Here is a 20618-nt window from a genome sequence, read left to right as displayed (position 1 = left end):
TTTGCGTTATTGTTATTGATTTGCTTATTTTACTAATAAACACTTTTGAATATAGTACCAACAGACTCCAACGGATTCTTCTTTCTCTGCTGGGACAGACAACCAGTCACGGGGTACGTAACAGCTGATAGATCAGAATATAAATAAAGATATTTGATTTGAAAATATGAAAGGTCTTTCAGAAGGTTGTCTCGTACAAAAATAAAGTGTGGTGAGAACGTTTTTCTTAAGTAACGCTGATTAAAATCGCATCAGACGCTGCTGAGCACGGTAACCGAAAGGTACTTACACGAGATACCGATAATTTCATTTACTGAATAACATGTAGTCTGTTTCTCCAACATTGTTAATCAAAATTGTGCTCCAAATTTACTTAATTTCTACTTTTCAGTAAAGACTGTGTGGGTAAAAAAAAAATAATCAAGCCATGCTCTTTTATTAAATTTCTTCAGGGCAAGATTCTTCACGGATCAGATGTTGAAATTCCACCGCTCAGTGCCTAGATGTTTCCTTCTTAAATGAGGCTGAAGAACAGAATGTCATTCTTCTTATAGAACAATCGATACAGATGATGAAAGCAACTCGCTCATTGGCTGGTGCTAGTCGGCAATTATTTATCTATTTTAGCGAACCTCAAAGCCAATGTGGATATAACAGGCATTAGTTTTTAGGTCTGAACGTTGTACCATGTAGAGATTCAAAGAGAGGCATCACAAGGGTGAAAGGGAGAACGCGGCGCGCCAGAGAGAGAAAGAGAGAGAGAGAGGGGGGAATGAGGGGAGAGAGGGGGTGGAGTGTTTGGGGGAAAAGGAGAGGATAACAGCGACAAGCAAGCTGACGCAGACCAGAGAGTGAGAAGGAATAGAAGGAATAGAGACGGGCGAGCAGACAGGGATCTCTCTCTGAAATATACAATCCCGCTCAGGCGGAAGATGTAATGCTATTAATCAATCTCACATTTATTCTCGCTAGAAACATGCAGACAAATGTGGATTGACCATCAGAAACAAGTGGAAATCAGGGGCCCAGGCTATCATGCAGTATTCCTTTCTGTTTTCCAGCAGGAGAATTCCATATTGTGAGAAACGTGCGAAATGAACTGTTTTGTCTCTGTGGTTGTTTCCGACATTCCAAGTGGATTTGATTTTCTACAGCAGCACTGACTTGCATTTCACACCTTGAATTTCTCTTTCTCCTTTTAACGATCCTCCCTGTTGCTGTCGTCAAACATCTGGCTTGTAAAATGGCCAAAACTCTATGAGAAATCCCTTTGCTCAAACGACCACATCCCCAGCCAGTGTACAAATAGGATTCGCGTATTTCCATATTTTTCGAGGACGGGAACCATTCCCTGGGTTTGGTTTGTACAGAGCTTACGTGAAATGCTTCCTGATGTTTGTCTGAACTCTCCCTTTTACCAGTCTCCATCTATGGACCGGTGCCTTTGATGATGGATTAACTATGAGGCAGCAGCTTGGATCTTTACTTATAACCTACTGATTTTGACGACCTGTATCATGTCTCTTTTAATTATATGTACACCCAGGCTAAATGACTTAGTTCTTTCAATCGTTCTTCTTAGCTCATACCCTGCAGACATGGAATAATTCTAGCCGTCCTTTTCTGAACTGTCTCAGTGCCTTCACATCCTTCACATAATATGTAGATCAAGATTGTACACAGTACTAATGGTGTGTCCGCACAAGCACATTATACAGATCCAAGTAAAAGTCTATACACATGAAGTCACGATATATGCTTATTTACTTTCTGATCTGATGCTGACAAAGGTTCAATATAGTGTAGTGTGTAGCGTGGAATTAAAATGGTTAATTCCCCACTCCCGCCACTGTTACTGTTATTTGTATATTATTAAGCGCAGTCTCCCTAGAGTTTATTATCTACTGAGACCGTCTGAAACAAAATTAGATATTTATTAGCGATTTATTGATGTTGATAAAAACAGCGGCTCCGCCTCTGACAGACACTAACATCTGCAGAGGATGTAGAGCAGAAATCACAGCCTGACGGTAGTCAATTTGACCGTTCTGTCAGTGGATCTGAAGCTGACGAATGATACAGAAAAGGAGAGAGAAGTAGGAAATGTCGATTTTAATGTTCAATATATGGGAAAAGATTTGCTCTGGGAATTTTCCAAACTTACGGAACATTATGGCAGTTCCCCACTCGAAGATCGGATTGTTTTCCTACTAAAGGGTATCCAGCCAATCTACTTCGCTTTCCTTGCTATGATTGCTGTTCCTCGTAAGATTTGCTTATGTTCTGCTACTCTTGATGCAAGTCATGCTAAGCTTTGCACACAATTATATTTCATTCCACTCTTCCTGCCACTTTTTTCCTTTCCGTCTGCACCTATGTATAGTTACTATTTAGAGAGTATATCATTATTATATTCCTTGCGATATTCTTCGATTTGAATTACCTTGTCTGAAACAGGTGACGTTCTGTGCAATAGAATGAGATCTAACGAACTCGCTACCTTTCACAATGAAATAAACACTTAGAAGCTTCTTGGCATACAGTAAAGCTCTGCAGCCAGTTCAATGATCCCCTTGTTTAGTTAATGGTAGTAAATGAATTATGTCCACTCTGCATTCCAATTCCTATTTACCGTTTCTTCTTCGCTGACGTCTTAGTGATGCGAAGCACTAATCAATCCAGATCTACTCCTCAAAATCCGTATTTCCGTCCTCCGGGAGATGTGCAATCACAATAAATTTTCCATCTCGCAACTTCTATTTGTCTGCCGTTTTCCCTTCAGAATGCGTTTTCATAGGATGATGTCCTAGAAATTATCTGCAGAATCAGGGATACAGATTCAGTGCCAATTCCTGGAAGCAAATGTGTAGTCTGTCCACCTTAGTTCTTAGAATTTGCGTTCAATCAACTCTGTAAATTCAGCCGCTGCATTTATTGGATTGTGCACCAGAAGCACAATGGAACCCTGGGCAGGCAGCTATTAACCTAACGGACTTCGTTTCATTGGTCAACTAACTTCCTTTCTGTTGATTAGACATTTGGTCGCTGCTCCCTTTCCTTTGTTTCCGTATGTTAGGTTTCAATAAGCCTTTCTATTCGAAAGATCATCCAAACGAAAACTAATCGCCCTTTTCAATAATTCAACAGTTATTAGTGCAGGTATTCATGCAATTGAATTCAGGCCCCTAGAAAGCGGCTTCAGTTCCTTCCTGAGAAGTAATCTCTTAACATTATATTGGGGGCAGGTCTCCTAATCTGATTAATATATGCAGGGTTTTTTTTTACATTTTTTAATTCATTTCATTATTCATCAAACCTTACCTGACAGATTCTATTATTGATCCTGTCGCTTTGTACCTTTCTGAAAAAAAACCGCAGCTTCTTGCTTTAGGAGCTTTCGTCCTCAGATGGCAACACCGACTTTCTACCGGCTCCCTCATTCTCCAAGTGAAATGTGACGACTTACCCATTCAAATTGTCTTTCATTTGCCATGACTTTTCTCTCCAATTGCTCTTTACTTGCCATGTATCTACTTTTATTTTCGCTGCATTGTTTTCTAAGCCTTTCCTGTTCTCCGTCACGAAAGCAAACCGAGATGTTGCCCATTTTCACAGGGCCCTTGGGGGGTGGAGGGATAAAGGCGCACGCTGAATCTTAACACCCCCGTACGATGAGAACAAAGAACTAATACACGAAAATGACGCAAATATCAAAGATCGAATTAAAGATTTGGCCCTGAGATCTATGCAAATGTTAGTGGCATGTACAGGATGGCTAAAGTTTTTGCGAATAGTTTACCAGTTTGAAAATAAGACTTGAACTTGTGTATTTATTAGTTTATGAAAACATGAATTACAATACTGCGTCAACAAACTAAAATTGTTCTCGTATAATTTCTGTCCTTTCAGGCAATTTGCTGGCCATCCTGATCCCGTCACGTAGAAAATGCGGTCTCTCCAAATGCATCGCTCTCTATTGGTGTTCATGGCCACGGCGGATTTAATTGTCGTCATCTTTGACCTGATACTGAGGCACATCCCGATGGTTTACTGGCGGCAATTTCAATTCCCCTGACCAGTTCCGGTCTGTATTATTCACGCCGTTATCCTTTATGCAGCGACAGGCTGCTCTGTCGTGTTCACCTTCAACCGGTTTGTCGCCATCTGTTGTCAGAAGATGAAATCCACATATTGTACTGAGAGAACGGTGGCTGTGCTTCTGGGAACAGTGACCGTGCTCAACTGCCTGAAGGATTTGTTTTGGTATTTTATGCTGACGGGTGAATATAACCTTCTTAGTGATCCCTGGATCTGTTGGGAAAGAGGTGGTGTTGTTGGCTCAAGTCTTTGGGCAACGATTGAGTTCACTCATTATTTCCTCAGTCCGGACGCTCCTTTTTTTCACATTCTCTTCTTCAACACTTTAACCGTGAAACAGATTTTAACAGCCACCAGAGCTCGCAACAGACTTCGGGGTCACAGCAGCGGGAAGAAGCCCAGAGACGCTGAGATGGAAAGTCGAAGAAAATCCATCATTTTACTCTCCGCCTTCTCTGGAAATTTCACCGTGTTGTGGGCGGTGTTCATGATCCACTCCATCTGGAATCGATTGTGGTGGCTGGGGTTTCGATCGATCGTTCCCCCTAATTTTGTGCAGAAGATGGACTTCATCCTGCAGCACTTGAGTTGCTGCACAAACACGGCCCTCTACGCAGTAACTCAGAGGAAGTTCCAGGAGCAGCTGAGGAATGTATTTACTTATCCTGTTACTCTAATTATGACGTTTAAAAAGCGTTCGGAATTGAGGGATAAAGAGTAGCAGGTTCTCGCATGAATGTGCCTCGCTCTTCTTCACGTCCCGGTACCTGTCCGCTTCTGGCACTTAGAGCGGCAATGAATGTCTACCATCTCTGTCTGTCCTTGACCATCTTCTACATTCTGCCCCCGGTGTGCTTCAGAGTTTTCAATTCTGCCGCTCCAATACCGCGCCAAGTAATCTTTGGTATACCGTGCGGATCCCTGCCTATCAGCGACCTACTGAGTGGCTATTCTGACGATGGAGATTTGAGTCAATTTGGTTTTTTGCAATCCTTTAGTGTTGCATCCAGAGTGAATAGGCAAATTTCTTCGATGTATCTGTATGTTCGCTTTATAACAAACCGTTGCTGTCATAATTCGTTCATGTCAGAAAGAAAGAAAAATAAAGCTTATCACTCAAATTAAAGTGCAGTTTTTCGCTTTTAATTTTGTCTATAAGGATTTTAAAGCGGGTTCTGATCTTGCATCCCATGTCCTCTCTGCCCTTCAGTTTTTCTCCTCCTAACTGTCCCTGATGCACACACGTTCACAGATGCACAAGCCCTTTCAGACCCGGGCAGATAGAAAGTGTGGGATGACAGCAATGAACGGTTATAGACACACAGACAGACAAACGACAGGCAAATGCATGCACCGGGTCAGAAATCATGGTGTTGTTCTGTCAGTAGCTAGACATATGAGTCAATATTCAGAGTTAATTGAACTCGGAAATCAAGCAAAGCAGTTTTGGTCTCAGTAAGATGGAGTGTCAGTTGTTTTGGGTGACTTATTTATATTAACGGACTCTTACTATACGATTGTACCGCAATCTTGTGGTATACACGCATTCTATATTTTAAAGTATAATATCAGAGAGGAAGCCGGAGAATTGTGTTTACAAAGATTGATTGAATAGTCGAGAGGGTTTGATGGACTGAATGGCCTTATTTTTCCTAATCTTATGATCTCACACACCGGGACTGATCTTAGCATGCGTTGGCTTCAAAAATCAGGGTGCGCTGTTATAACACACCGGAATCAGACGCTGTCACACGCTTACAGGTTTGCAAGATATGTTTGGGTCTCTTGTCAAACAGGAGAGCAAGATCTTGGGGATTTCAGGTCACTGTTCAACACCGGCGTCAGGCATGCTAATCTACTCTGAGAGAAAAGTGGCTTTGGAGTCAAATCGGCATTCACAGCCCTCAGCCTATGGTAGTGTCTAGGATCACACGTTTTGGGTCAGCTCTCGGTGTGTTGTGGAGTATTAGCTTCACTCTGGGATCACATGACATGGTGATAAGTGCACGTGTACGTCTATTCTCAGTGTGATCTCGGTCAGCGGCTGCTGCAGATAGAACAAGTGTCATATCTCCTCACTCTCCACAAGTTAGATCTATCTTTCCAGTTTAGGTGACAGTGCGCTGGTGAACTTTCGGTGTCACCTGCTGTATCCAGTGCTCTCGGTGCGGCCTTCTGCACATCGGAGAGGTCCGACGTAGAACGGACGCCGAGCAGATTCGCCCCGTCCGCCACAAAAAAACGAAATTTCCTAGGAAGGAGGCCACACTCAAGTTGGAGGAAAACACATCATATTCTGTCTGGGTTGCCTCCAGTGTGATGGCCTTAAGATTCTCGCCATTATATGATTTTTCCTTCCCCATTTTGACTTGTTTATTGCCACTTATTACCCCCTCGGTTTTTCTCTCCTGCCCATCTCTTCTGTCGGACACCCGATCTATTCCCATTTCTCACGCTTGGCTTTCCTATCCTTCCTCGTCTGTTTATTACTTCTGCCCTTAATCGCTTTGAGTTATCGAACCTTGATTCTTAATACATCAACCATTACACACCCACCACACTTTCATCTGTGAACACTTGTCATCCTCTGCCTTGCACACTTTTCAGTCTTCCCTTCTCTTCTTCTTCGCCGATCCATTTGAGTCTCGATGAAGTTCTCGGCCCGACCTGTTCAGTAGTTTAGTCCCCTCCATAAATGCTACCTGAACTGCGGAGTTCCTGCAGCTTTTTGCGTCTGTCGTTCCAGATGAAACAAAAGGTACAGGGTGTCTGGTGTATCAATGTCCCTGTAATCTTATTAATCTGGATTATCACACGCCTACTCTTCCGCCGTTCAGGGAGAACAGTCTTTTCAAGGTTTGCAGTGAAGTGAAGACCTTGATCTGGTGAAAGTCTCTTTAGCAATCGCAATGCGTAAAATCTCCAGCAAAAATATCCTTGCTGTAAGTTTCACAGTCTGTTTCGTAGTCCAATAAGTTTTTAGCGGCTCGGTGAAAGTAGACACAATCACAAGGATATATTACTGTATTCTAGGTCATAAAAAAATTCCACATCGCAAGGTGTGTCTGTCTGAAAATGGCTTTTGTACAGAATATATCCGGATTAAAGCGGGTACAGATCAAACAGTCTGGACATTATAATTTATTCATCTCCTTACATTCCTAATAAGGACATATTCTTGAACTGTTATATCGACTCCGTGATGCCCAAAATTGTAATCCTATCCAAAAAGTTATTTGTTTCCGTTCATCCTCTGGCAAACATATTTACAATTAGTAACTACAATCATATCCCGGAACTCTATGTAAAATTATTTCCCACATTCTGCAGAACTCTCTCCACTCTGCACCTTTTTAAACTATAAATCTGGTTTTTGCGCGTCGACTGAATCTATAAGTCTAAAGTTGCCTTGTTTCAGTTAAACCACTGTGGAGTCCATTTACGTCCACGTCTTGTTTCTGATTCGGCAAAATCAGTCGTGGTATCACCTGTTACCACGCAGGGATATTTTTACCTGAGCTATCACCTCTATTTTATTCCAAATCTGCGGAAAGGTAAAATGTAGCTTCCTATGTCAGGAATAATCAGTCAAACTATTACAAGCACACTTACTTTTTGAGTGTGCTATCTTCTTTGCAGAATAACTGTTTAGGTGAATAACAACGAAAGCTATTGCAGCAGGTTCTGCCGCCTGGACACATATTGATTAACACACTTACCATCTCACATCTTTCCTCGTCTTCTACGTACAGAACAGAATCTGAAAACAACTTTCCATACTGATCATCTGTCAGAAAACAACCTTAAAGTGGAATTTTCAATATACATGACTCTATTTTCTTCTCTTGAATTTAAGAATTTAACAACCGATAATTGCGAGAGAAATTTTTGTAAAATAATAGGTTCGTAGAATAGGGACCAGCATCCAAAGCCTCGCGTAGTAGTCCTGAAGAATGGCCTGGGCCCGAAAAGTCGACTGTACTCTTTTCCGTAAATGTTGTCTGGCCTGATGCGTTCCATCATCATTTTGTTTTTGTGCAGTGATATCACTTCGTTCATTTCCACAGTTTGCGTTCCATAGTTTGCACATTACTTTCAGCTACAGGACTCAAAACTCTCCAGGGAAAAACAGGTAAGCGTGAAAATGTAAGCAGCCCCTTCACTGGCATTTTCTGCACTGGTGTACCAATGCACAGGGCACGTAGTTCAACTGAAAGCTTTACTAAGACGGTTTACATTGATAAGTTCTCTTACAGCAGGAGTTACCAAGCTTATCTGTGCCATTAACCTCTACCATTAATCAGGTGTCGGTGTCGCCCAGATTGTGCGCCACTACTTACGGGACGTATAACAGACGGCATGTCACACGAATATGAAAGCAGAAATATACTTAGTGTGACAGTAGTCTTGTTAAAAACGTTTTCTTCTGAACAATATGCTTTCTTTGCCTTCCATGTGAAGCTTTTCTCACTTACATTGGGTATCTAGTTGCGTTGGTTACACTGACGGTCCGGGTTCAATCTGTAAATCTTGTTCGACGAGGTGTTGCCAGAAAGGTTTTGCTGAGAACTTCAGTTTGCTGCACGAAGATGATAATGAAATAGATGGCTTTGTTGCCAAGTTTGCAGATGATACGAAGACTGCTGGAAGGGCAGGTAGTGCTGAGGGAACAGTTAGTATGCAGAGGGATCGAGACAGTCGAAGGGAATGGGTAAGCATGTAGAAAATTAAATACAATGATGGAAAATGTATGGTCATCCACATTGATAGTAGAAATAAATGTGGGGACAATTTTATAACCGGGGAGAAAATCCAAACATCAGACATGCAAAGGGTTGGGTCCTTGTGCAGACCACCGTAAAGCTGAACTTGCAGTTGAGTCGCTGGTGAGGAAGGCAAATCCCACGTTGACATTCATTTCAAGAGGTCGATAATACAAGAGCAAGGATGTGATGCTGAGACATTACTAGTGAGGCCGCACCTTGATTATTGTGAACAACTTGGGTGCGACATCTTACAAAAGTTGTGCCAGATTTGTAGAGGGTCCTGAGCGGCTTCACAAGGATGATTCCAGGAAATAAAGTGTTATCATACCAGGGAGGTTTGATGTTTCTGTGTCTGTACTCACTGGAATTTAGAAGGATGAGGGCGATCTAATTAAAAAAAAACCTTTCGAATGTTTAGAGGTGTCGATGAGTAGATATGGAAATAATCTTTCCCATAGTCGGAGAGTTTTGGAGAAGAGGTCACAGCCTCGGGATAGAGGAGCATCCATTCTAAACAGAGATGCGGAGAAATTTCTTTAGCCAATGGGTCGTGAATTTTTGGAGTCTGTTCCGCCACTCCACCATGAGTTAAACTATTCTCCAATCTAGTTCCAATTTCCGGCTTTTTTCCCAATATCCATTGATGCCCTGACTAATTAGATACTTATCAATCTTCTTCTTAAACACCCTCAATGACAGCGCCTTCACAGCGGTATGTGCAAAGAATTCCATAAATCCACGACCCTCTGGCTAAAAAGAAATAAATCTCCTCATCTCTGTACGAAATGGGTACCGGCTAATTCTAAGACAGTGGCCTGTTGTCCTTGACTCACCCACCAGGGAAACAGCCATTCCACATCTACTCTGTCCAACCCTTTCAACATTCGAAATGTTTCTATGACATCCCCTCTCATTCCTCTCTGCTCCAATGAATACAGTCCAAGCGCTGACGAAAGCTTCTGTTACTTGTGGTAAACTCTTACCGACAAGCCTCGTCTCTTATGCTGGAACAGGTTCAACCGGTCACTGCAAACAATCGGAGTCAGATGCCTACGATTACAGCTCTCACAAACACCGACTCCGAGCTCAATGCAGGCGGCCAGCGACAGCTACCACTATTAGCGTTCCCACCAACACAATTCAAAGTCAGTCCTACTCCCAACATCTCTCAGCTCCTCCTGTTTGGTTGCCCTAGCTGTCTGTTATTTATACTCCTGCTCCCGAATTCGGACCCCAGCAGACACCTCGTCCGTACAGGAACCGATTATTTCACCACCAGGCAGATATTCAGGTGATCTCGATGGCTGCGGGAATTTCATTACCTAATGGCAGCTGACGTTCCAACCCTAGCCTGCTCCGTTTGGTAATAATGCTCGAAACGCGTAAATGGTCAATCTCTGAGATGGACATCCCCAGCCAGCCTAACCCTTTACGGCATCGAGACGTTTGGACATTTTCTTGTAGAGTTAAGGATGGATTTTGACATTCCAGTACGTTGTCTGCCGGATGTTCACCGACTCTTGGACCTGCGCCAAGGCTGAGGGACGGTAAGAGTCTATGCAGTCAAATTCTGCGCGCTTGCTGTAGAAACGGGTTGGAAAGCGAGAACACTCACCACTGCCTTCCAGCGTGGACTGAACGCTGAGTTCCGGTATGAGATCTCTGTCCGGGATGAGCAGGAGAGTCTGGATGACATGTTTAATCTGGCTATTCGAATTGATGACGTGGTAACTGAGTGGCGCAAGGAAAGATTGTTTCTGGCTTCCAGCGCACCATCGGATCACCGTCTTTCTTCGCTCTCTCCCGCTCCCACAACACCCAGCCTGCCAATCCGCAGAGGAGCTTATGCAAGTAGGGACACGTGTCTGTTTCAAAGGGAACGGGAGTAGCTCAAAGGAAGAGGTTTCCTCCAGTTTTGTGGCGGTGCAGCACATTTCTGGGCGGCATGTTTCAACCGGCCATTAAAAGAGGATCCCGTCAGCAGAGAGGGGAATCCCGCAGGATCGATTCTCTCTTTAGTCAGCGTCCCATAATTCTGTACTTCAGGCTGATCCTTGTCGTGGAGTTCTCGGACCCATGGACTTAAAACGTTTATCGACTCCGGTGCAGTCGGAAACGTCTCTAGCTCAGAGATAGGGAGATCCGACTAAGGAATCGAGAGAAAGTTCAACGTCAAGGCGCTGGGCGGTCGACCTCTGGGCTCTGGCCAGATCCACCATCCCATTGATCCCTCGAGCTGAAGATCGAAATGAAGAATGAAAAACTCTTTTTAAATCAGGTTGATTCACCTGAAATGTCACTGGTACTTGGTCTCCCCAGTTAGCCCGACATAACCAACTGATCGACTGGTCTCTGAATGCACTCCAAGAGTGGAGACTGGCATTCCTCTCCACCTGCCTAGATCCAAATCAGGTTCGCTTTCATAAATCCTCTCATGTGTCAGCTTAGAATGTGGGCCTGTCTGGGACTCCAACTGAATATGCGCATCTCCTTGAGGTTTCTTTCAGAAAAAAAGAAGTCCACCACACCCACACCCCCAGACGGGCTATTTGACTCTGCCATAGACCTCATACTTCGCATTAGTTCTCCCCGGGGACGGCTCATTTCCCTTTCTCGTACTGAAATGGTGGCCATGGAGGAATATATCAAGGAGGCATTGGCCATGTGTTTATCCGCCAGTCAACCTCACCGGCAGGAGCAAGCATTTGTTTTGTGAGCATCCCTGCACTGGTTATTGACCCCTGAATCTATCTGCGCATAGAATCACCCTGCATCCATCTGCAATCTATCTGCATATTGAAATCGCTCATGTCTGTCATAGCCTTTATCTATTTTCTGTTGCAATTTATAGACGGTTAATACTCTTTCACATATTCGGGTTTTTTTTAATTCATTCATCCAATACATTGTTCAGACATAACCTGATAGAAATAAGGAATGTGTCCAGAAAGCACTCGGGTTCTCCCGCTGTCTCAGAGTGTAAGACAGACCAAAGCAATGATACCAATCACAACGAACATTGTTTCCTTCTGAAATGCGTATAGCTTCACTGATGACGGTCCAAAGTTATAACACATTTTGATGCTTGATTCCTGTATCTTCATAGTTTGTTCAGTCATTGGTTACAAATCGGATCCTTGATTCAATATCTGTCACCTCCAAGCTGTAGCGATCAAGAAGGAGACTTGCACGAGAACTCGGCCCATGAATTCGAAAACAAGCTGGTGTGTAGAGTAGTATAAATACAATCAATGTATTTTACTGGTTGGTCGCTGGTGTGCAAATTGTTTCTTACAGGCAAAGAACGTTTTTATTTCTTTGCTGGGATATAAGCAGGTTTTGGCAATTCATTATGTAACGAGTGTGTTCTTTATTTGTCTTGCTTAAAGAGTCATAATTGCCGTCAACATTGACTGGTCATCGTGCAAAAAGAGGACAGCGAGTGTGTGTTGGTAGTTGGAAGCATCTCTCTTCGGTAGTGGAAACTGCATAAACGATGCATCTACATTGCTAGTTCCCCTATAATGCGAGCCAGCAATCTCTATCGTGCTTACTGGTATCTCTGTAGTGGCACAAACTAATCTCTTTATTGATCTGAAGTATCTCTCTGTTAGTGGAAAACATGCCTGTGATGTCTGCCAGTCTCCAGTCTAGTCTTCCTTAACGCGCCTACGCCCGTTGCACACCTCAATCCCAGTAATAACACTGTGGGACGTCACATGGATCAGGGTCAGGCTGCCGAATGGGGAGTTTGAGCATATCCAGCAGGGAGTGGCTCACATCCTTCTACTTCGACACATCTTCCTTTGTTCGGTTCCTTTGAAAGTGCAAACTTTCACGAACATTACACAGCCAATGTTATCGGAGTTATGTTTCACTGACACATTTTGGCTTCTTCCTCAATGAGTTGATCAGCTGTCTCGTTTGTTCAAGTACAACTTTTTTCGGAGATTTAAACAAATCTATTCTTCCCTTTTCTCTTGTTAGTTCCTGCAAACAATGGAACTTAAAGTAGCTAATGGCAGCATATTGATACTTTGATAATGAGCTTACGGTGAACTTTGATACTTTGGGAAAAATTCTCCTTTTCGAAAATTATCGAGAATCATATGTTATCCTTTAACTTGATTTTGCAAAAGCCTGTAACAAGGTGTATTCTGTCAGCCTTTTTTGCCGAACCTCAACGGGTTAAAGGCATAACTTTCTGATTGTAAGTAATCTCCAGTGGGATATCCAGTATATATGTTTCTTGTGATTGTTTGCAGCCTGTTCGAAAAAAGTAAGCAAATGATGGCATTATTATGCTTAGTATTCATGACAACGTGTTTAGACTGTTAAACCTGTGTGTAGTCTTCTGCAACGTTTTTTTTTAAGTGTGCAAAGTGTAAACATCGGGATAAAACATCCGAAAAGGACAGAATTGAATGAGATGATATTTCCTCATTATGATGTTCACCGACCTCCACTAATGTAAAGGTACTGGAACGAAGCTGCAGTTACATTTCAGGTGATGTATCAATTGTTTCACGAAATGGCATCTAGATTTAATGTTGAACGATAGAGCGCCGAAGTGAATGCGAGAGTTCGTGGGAACTTTGTCATCAGGGCTATTTCCTGTTATTGGTAATACAAATACGTACGAAAACTCCAGCTTACCCTGCAACCGTCAATATGCAATGTTGGCAAAGATATAAAAAAAGATATATTGAGATATTTTCCCCGCAACAGACTGGTCATCGTTGACGTCATTGCCACAACAATTATAAAAAAGTCTACTTAATGAGTCTGTTCCACTATCCCCCCCCCCTTATTTCTCCAGAGGCCTCCCGTCCCATTATCCCCATTATCCTTTCCCTTCTCCAGCTCTGTATCACTTTCTCCAATCAGCTTTCCACCTCTTAGCTTCATCCCACCCCCTCCGGTCATCTCCTACCATTTCGCATTTCCTCCTCCCCCAACTGCTTTCAAATCTCTCAGTACCTTTCCTTTCAGTTAGTCCTGGCGAAGGGTCTCGGCTCGAAAAGTCGAAAATGCTTCTCCTTAGATGCTACCTGGCCTGCTGTTCCATCAGCTTTTTTTTGTGTGCTATTCCACTATTAGTCTGGTTACTCTTAGTCCTCGCTCCGTTCTACTATCAGTTTGTTCACTATTTGGCCCACTCTCCGTCCACTAGTAGTCTGTAACTCTCTCCATTCCACTGTTAGTTGGTAACTTTTTGACCGTTTCTCCATTTTCCTACTGGTTTAGTAATTCTTTGGCCCTCCCTCTGTTCAATGAGTACGGTAAATTTGTGGCCCTCACTCTGTACCACTGTCAGTCTGGTGACTCTTTGGCAGCCTCTCTCGCTTTCAAGATTAGTCTCGTCAATCTGTGCCCGTCTCTCGGTTCCACTATTATTCTGTCCTTTCCGTGGCTCCCTCTCCGGTAATCTTCTCAGAGCAACAATACGAACCACTGGAATAATCCAGAACTTCCCTGCAATTGTGATATGAGTGCGTTTAGCTTCGGCTGTGCTTCAAGATTAACCAGCTTGAGCTAAGAAAAAAAAAAACAGAAAAGAAAATAATAATAAGAGATTTCTGCAACGTTAGGTATGTTCGACAGACTTGTGAAAGGAGAACGTTCTACCTTTTCATTTCGCAATCACTTTTGAGGAAAAAGCTTGAACAAAACTTTAAAGCTTTAGACCAGATGTTAGTGTGATAGATGGGGCGACAAGACTGATTTATTTCTATATTCCTATATAGTTGTTTTTTCTTTAATATTTTATGCATATTTTATTCATCCACGTAATCTTCTATAGATTTGTTAAGTATACCCACAAGAATAGAATCTCAGGGTATGTGGTGTCATATATGTATCCTGATACTATTTTTTACTCTGAACTTTGAACATTGATCTATTGTCTCTATGGTTTCTTCCGATCTCGGGACCAGCGCTTCCTACACTGTGTGTATTGCCTCTTTAAATCGGCCCCATTGTTGCTCAACTGACTCAACGTCAAGCAGTTCATTCCAGTTACCCTCCTAATGTCTTCGTCGCATCTCAAACTTTGCCTTTTTGAAATTAAGTTTACTTGTTTGGCTTTTACTGATATACTTTAACTAAGTTTAAAAAAAATCTTCGATACCAGCAATGCTACTATTACTTGTTCTAAATGCGCAACAACCTTCATGCTCCAAATCCTATCCGATTGCTACACAATATGAAGTCTAGGTAGGACTCTCCTCCTCTTGGTGCATTAACATACTGGTCAAAGAAAATCATTTATCTTCTCAATAAATTCACATTCCTGTAATCTATTAGTCACTGGGTTTTCTCACTCAATAATCAGTTATCAATGTCTCCCATTATTATACGTCACCCTTAGAATAACTTATTTCTGTAATATTCTAATGGAAAAGTACATAACGAGGAATGGTGCTCAATGTGGGGACTATGCTAGTCATGCGGGTATGAAAGAAAATAAAAAACGTTATGATAAGGATATGGATGATTAACCACGGGAAGATGTGTCGTATGGAATTTAAGCCAAACCAGAGCAGATGGGTGCTTAACTGAGGACTGGGTAGATTGCTAGCAGCGAGCTAAAGTACATCGTGACTGATTTGAACGTTGCTTGACTCGGCTTGAAGAGAAAATATCCACCTAAGTGAGAATCCGACGAAATTAGAAGCCTACGGGTTCGGCTGGCCTTTGGAGGCCCAGGGTCTCGGGGCTCTGGAGATGGGCTGATTGAAGTTCGATCTCACGGCAGGTAATACTTGTGACGTTGGTGGTGACGGAAGATCTACAGCTGTGTGCTCAGAGACCCTCGATCCTTGGGCACAAAACTCGACAAAGCGACGTAACGGACTTTTAGCATCGTAAACCAGTGAGTTGTTTATTATGTCCCCCCCCCGGTGTGAAATAGAGACACCCCTTTCTCCCTTATTAGGGAGAGGGAGAGCCCCCTGAAAGTCGAATGCTAGGTGAGCAATGTAGTCTTTGGTGTACTGCAAATATGTCCATTTATTGTTACTTTGCTCACGCTTGAGTGCTCGGTGGCGGGTGCCGATGCTTTTTTTTGTCGGTGGGGGAAGAGGCGATTGTTGCTTGCTTATGCACGCGAGGGAGGTTACTTCGGGGGGACTTCGGTGTTGTAATATTTACCTGTCGTTTACTCTTTGGGACCCTCCTCTGTTTTCATGAATGGTTGCGAAGAAAAAGCATTTCAGGATGTATATTGTAGACATTTTTCCTAAACATTAAATGTATCTTTGAAACCTTTGAAGAGAAAGCTAACACTAGACATCACATGAAGTGTCTAATGCGGATAGAAAATCAGCAAGGCTATCTTTCCTATGCAGAGTGAGATAATATGGACTTTTGAATCTGAAAAAGGAGGGTAGGTTTGTTATGAATGTACTGACGCAGTTCCGTAATGTTAGGACGATGACAGGCAGCCTCTCTCTGAATATCTTCTTCCAGCATACAAACGAGAGAACCCAGTATTACTGTCGGCGACTCCAATCCCACCCCCTTCCCCATTTGTGAACAGGGATAAATTGCAATGTCAGGAAACGGGCCGGAATCTGAAAAAAGAATATAACATGGACTATTTCTTTTGTGGTTCAGCTTCTGAGAGGCATTGCTAAGGAAAATGGGACATTAGTGCAAGCGGATGATAATTATGAGCAGTTACAGGCAACGGGCCACCGGAGAGCAGTACACCGTCGAGATACCGCAGAGGATAGGAAATTGATTGTACTGTGCTCCTATGTGAACCTATCATATGGTCATAACACAGAGCATCCTTGTAAACCACAGAATTACATTATTAACACTCATCTTTGACGGAAATATAAGGATAGTAGAGCAAGTGAAGAATTAAAAATCCGCTAAGTTACTTCTGGTTATTAATAGGGAATTCCACTAGATGTGTTAACCAAATGAATCCAGCTGAACGGCCAGCACCAAATTGTATTTATGTCTGATCTATGAATGATGCTTCAAAATCTATAATTGATCAACTTCATCTCGGGACAATTTAGAGCTGGAAGTCATATATATTTCGTGAAAAAAATCGTGTCTCGCAGCACTGACGAATCTAGAAAGTCCTTAATATTGCTTGATCCCACTGTCCTTACACACAGTCAAGTATGGAAACGTAGTAATATGAATGTTTAAAACATGGGAATAAGAAAGTGCAGATGTGACATTACAAGAGAGGTAACACACAAAAGCAATATATCTTCAGTTCTACAGTAAGGCGATAAAAGCGAAAGTAGGCGTAAGTGGCAAAGTACCCAGTATAATGCCCACATCTATTAATTCAACGACGGTATGGATATTATTAAGCCTGATACTGTACAATAAATCATTAATTTAATCTCGATTCAGTACTTGGTCCGAAATTGATGGCGAGAAATCGTGGGAGCCGTTGGAGATAAAGTGCCGTAGTGATGTCATTTTAAAATCGGATGAATATTAACTTGCGGATGATATATACCTTTGCCTTAGACTTGAAAGGCTTTCTTAAATTCATTTATTCAAACTATAGATTATTTGGTAACCGATTAACACTTAAAATATGTCATGTTGTGCAATATCTGAGAGTATGAATACATTGACAATGTAATATGGCACGGGGAATGGAGATTTGTGAGTTCACTTGAGAGGGAGATATTCCGTGCGTGAATGAACGGAAGGCAGTCGTGAATTTGTTACGGTTGCATTGACAGGATGTTTGAGTTAAACCTCTGTTTCACAATACGGGATGACAGTCTGAAAATGTCTTTGCCCTTGTGTGAAATAAATTTGCAGCAACGGATGTGAATTTCAGAGGCTACGTCTCATTCCGAAATTGCATGGCCGTATTGCATATAGGCCACATTCACCCTTATCCTTCTTCCCTCTTTGTTCTTTAAAATATTTGATAAGGATTTTCACCTTGAAATTTGCTGTCTATTCAGCACACGTCTGTTACCTGCCAATGTTTTGAAGGTAGTAAAGTGCAAGTGTTGCCTTACCTGCACACTTAAATTATTGTCCTTTATTTGTTTGCTTCCGTATTGATTTCAGAAGGAGGCGCAGATTTCATTGTGGCCAGGTGGAATCAGCGTTAAAGTTTAAAGATATGACGACTGTACTTCAGCAAGAATACACTCCATCTACTATCTCATCTTCCTTCTGAAGGTAAGTAAAATCTGAATCAATTTAGTCAGGTTTCACCTGATCCCATGCCACCTAATTTTCTAAACGGGAAACAAGGTCATACACGTTCCAGAATGAATATACCTCGCGTCGGCTGCTCTAACCTCAGCCGTCTATTTCTTCCTTCAGTTTTTCGAAGAACTCGGTCTGATCCCTCAGACCAAAAAGAACGAAGACTGTCCCCAACGAGGATACGTTTCCCCAGATACTCAAGAATTCCATCCCACAGAATCGTTTCGAATTGCTTGTCCACTACTGACGAAAGACTCACTGGCCTGTAATTCTCACGACAGTCCCTACTCTCTTGTACAAAGAAATAACATTTGACATACTTCAATCATCTCGTGCTACTCCTGTGGCCAGTGAGGACGCGAATGACATGTACAAAAACGGAGTAATATCTTCGCTCGCTTTCTCTAAGTACCTGGAAGCATATCCCTCTAAACGCGAGAAATGTTTTGTTTTGTATAATGTTTTACACGTTTCCAATGCATAAATGACTTTGTCGGCATGTCCCAGCATGTAAAACACATGTATACTGTATCCACATTCATGAAGGTGAATCTGGTGAATACAGAATAAAGTATCATTAAGGACCTTCACTCCCTCCGTGCATTCCAGACACTTGCTTCCCCTTTTATCGTTGATCTTTGCCACACTCCCTCTATTCATCCTCTGTTCTTCACGCACTGTAAAGCTACTCTCGAAGGCCTTCTAATGTTCACTTCAAGCTCTTCTAACTCTATTCTTAAATTCCTTTCCTGGCTACATTCTGACTATCCATAACCCTGCCAGATCTTTTCTTCCCAAGGTTTAAGTATTTTCTTCTTTCTTAACTTGAGGAGGTGCCCCATATCTCTTGTCAACCAGGGTTACTTCACACGACCATCGGTTCACTTCCTTAATGAGACAAGCCGAAACTGAACCACAATCAAGTCTCCATTTATAACGATATGTTTCTGTTGCGCATTTCAAGGAGCACACCATTTACCAAGTTCGGCTCTAAGTTCCTACCTAATAGGACCAAGTAAATACATTCCTATCTCATCGTAAGGTTATAGTAAATGTCGAGAAATTGCTCTCTATCTTTCTGAAGTGCTAACCTGCGGAGAGATCTGTAACCTGATCCGTTTCATTTTCCAGTACAAGGTCCAGAATAGACTGTTCGCTGGTCCGCTTATTGTGTCGGGAGTCCGTCCAGGACGCAACTGAAAATTCTGTCATATTTAAACCGTTTAACCTATCTCCCGACCAGACTTTCGCTTTTTCCAGGTTTTCTTAATGGTGATGGGGGTGGGTGGGCGTGCGGTGGTCCGTACAGAATATTCCCAAACGAGTGATATCTCCCTTCCTGCTTCTGAGTACTTCTCGCAGTCTCTAATTGACAATCTCTCCACGGTTTTTTCGCTTTCTGCTGCTGTGTTACTGTCACACACTCCCTGTGCTTCAATGCACACTTTACTATCCTTTACCCGATTCTGTTCAAAATGAAAGAACTGAACTCAGGAGAGTCCAGAAGCCTTTCCTGACCTTGTGTTTCTTCGGTCTCTGTGATAGTTTGGAGTAATTCAAACAATGTAACAATCATGCCAGCCCATTATTTGCTCCAGTGTTTCCTACCTTAAACGTGTGAAGAATGCAGACTTCCGAGGTGTTTGCAACTTCAGGGTGACCAGACAAAGGATGATTAGAATTTGTGACAAATCCACTCATTTTTAATACCGTTTTATTTGAAAAATCCGCTGGATTGCAATTGAATATGGGCGTTATCTACACAGATGGCCATTTACCGTAGACATATATCTCAAACCATTCTTCAGTTCCTTTCTGAATTTCCTCTGTGTCAGTGTATAGATACAAGTATTGGTGCACATACTGAAAATTTGCAACATGTATCCAGATTGTTGCAGTATATATACCGGGGAATTCAAATATCTGTCCAGATAAAAATAGTTTTCCAGTTGCCATTCAAGAGTGTGAGCTAAATAGGGGATCCACAAAAGTATGAAATTAGCTGATACAGCAAACAACAAAATCATCGATTTTCTGCGGTTTAACATCTCGGTATCCTTCTGATTATCACTGCGGCTCCGAAGCCGTCTGCGGACTGTATTTGCCGCTATGATATGTCTTACTGTTAACCCATTGAACACTAGAATTAAGCCTATTGGTAGCAACGGTGTTAAAATGCTATCCAACAATTCGTATCCTTTCCACACGGATAAAGTAGAGTATTCATATGTGAGGGCGCAACGCCACGGCATGTTGTCAATAATGACATAAGGTTCAACGGCAAAGTAAAACGGAACACTTCTCCCGCAGCTCACTATCACCATGGTCACCATAACCACAGTTGCTGTTCTGTCAGTGCAGTATCGTTCCCGCAGCTTTCGACAACATATTGCGATGAAACGATCGAAGGTAAAACTGACCGTAAACCAAACTGAACAATCCCTCGTCACAACGCTGAATACAAGTGTCAGAGCGCAAACAGGAGTGATGAGCAGGGATCTGGAATAAATGTAGATATTGTTGGTCTGATCCACTAAAGCGAATATT

This window comes from Hypanus sabinus, unplaced genomic scaffold (genome assembly GCF_030144855.1).
Source record: "Hypanus sabinus isolate sHypSab1 unplaced genomic scaffold, sHypSab1.hap1 scaffold_180, whole genome shotgun sequence".
In the NCBI taxonomy this organism is placed as follows: Eukaryota; Metazoa; Chordata; class Chondrichthyes; order Myliobatiformes; family Dasyatidae; genus Hypanus; species Hypanus sabinus.
This window is presented reverse-complemented; position numbering follows the sequence as displayed.